Genomic DNA, 1668 nt, shown 5'->3' on the forward strand with positions numbered 1-1668 from the left:
GCCTCAATGGGCTAAGATCCTGACTCCTGTGTGTTATGCTGTCTTACTTGTCCACATCTGGACTCAGATTTGGATTCCATTTGGCCTTAACAGAATCACCTGCTTGCTGGTTTTATTTTATATAATTTCCATTGTTCCTGTAGGAAATAAATTAAAGGTTCCTCTTCAAAGCTTTCCTCTTAGTTCATTACAAATAAATAACAGTTTCTTCGAAGGTTAATTTACTTTAAAGCTTTTGCTAATAATCTTTTTTTTTTTTTAGAAACTCAATGTTTATTTTCCATGAATCTTACATGTTGTTTAAGAGCCCACACAAGAACAGCTTAAGACCATTCAGTGGTTGCTCCTACCCATCTGGTGGCCTGAGCAGTGGGAGCTGCAGGCTGAGCGCTCCAGTCTTCAGTAGGAACTGCTGCATAGGCACAGAGGGAACCTGCAAGCCTCAGACCAGTGTGCGACCTTGGGCTGAGTAGCAGGGAACTTAAGAGCTGCAGCAGCCCATTCACCCTGAAATTCCTCCTTGGCTACAGCCCTTTCAACAGCAGCCTGCTCTTTCAATCTCTTCAGGATCTCTGTAGAAGTAGAGATCAGGCATGACCTCCCACAAGTGTTCGTGGGAAATGGTGCCAGACACGCGCAGAACTTCCCAGGCCAGCATCCACCACATCAAACCCAGTGAGTGAGCTCCCCTGTTGTTGCACGGGATGGCAACGTCTACATAGCGCAGAGGAGAATATGTGTTACACAGAGCAATGGTAGGTAGGTTAACATAAGACGCCTCCATGAGAGGCTGGTGATCAGCCCTTGGGTCAGTAACCACAAGCAGCGGTGGCTGCCGGAAGGCTGCCTGGACCTGGCTGGTGAAGCTTCCAGGAGTGAAGCGGCCAGCAATTGGAGTGGCTCCCGTGGCAGGAGCAAACTTCAGCATGGCCCTCTGGCCAGTATTCCTGGAGGATATAACACTGACATCAGCAGGGTTTTCAATGGCAACAATGGCACGAGCTGCCAGCAGAAGCTTCTCCCAGGTCCTCTTCAGATTTATGATGTAGGTGCCATCACTTTTCCTTTTATAGATATACTGTTCCATCTGGAAGTCAAGGTTGGTGCCACCTAAATGGGTTCCTGCTGCCAGGAACTTAAGGACATCCTCCTCCTTCAATAGCAGGACATCAAGGGCTCCAGACATGGTGAAAGTTTCCCTTTAAGTTAAGATGGGAATCCAGACAACGCTGTATGGAGCCCTCGGCAGGTAGCGCGGAAAGCGCTTTTGCTAATAATCTTAAAGTAGCTATTAGTCATAATAAAGAAATAAGTGCGTCCCATGTTCTTATTTCTTACACTTTAACCTAAAGTTGCCCTGACATGCCTGGACAAGCCCAGGCAAGTCTTAGGTCATAGCTTATTCCCCTTCCTTATTTGGAAATGTTACCGCTTCTCTAAGCATTTCTCAGGTTACTTCCTCTTTTCCTTTGTTCTCCTCTGCTTTTACTTCTTTAGAAAATTTCCAAGTTTTTAGCCAATCGGGTCAAGCATAGAATGTGAGGTCCAGTTCCAGCCAATGGAAACTGGACACAGTAGTAGGGTAATTGCATCAGGTTATGAAAGTTACAAATGTCCCTGTCTCCCTTGTTCAGGTGTGCTCTCGTGGCAAGACTGCCGGTGAGTTGC

The 1668-nt window shown here is 46.5% G+C and overlaps 1 pseudogene; it reads right to left on the bottom strand.

The window, feature by feature from the left end:
• Nucleotides 1–346: 346 nt before the first annotated feature.
• LOC105722050 (small ribosomal subunit protein uS2-like) lies at nt 347–1186 on the bottom strand (annotated as a pseudogene).
• Between the last annotated feature and the right edge of the window lie 482 nt (nt 1187–1668).

Source organism: Aotus nancymaae, unplaced genomic scaffold, assembly GCF_030222135.1.
Source record: "Aotus nancymaae isolate 86718 unplaced genomic scaffold, 86718_ANA_hifiasm-v0.15.2.pri h1tg000032l_0, whole genome shotgun sequence".
NCBI classification, from domain to species: Eukaryota; Metazoa; Chordata; class Mammalia; order Primates; family Aotidae; genus Aotus; species Aotus nancymaae.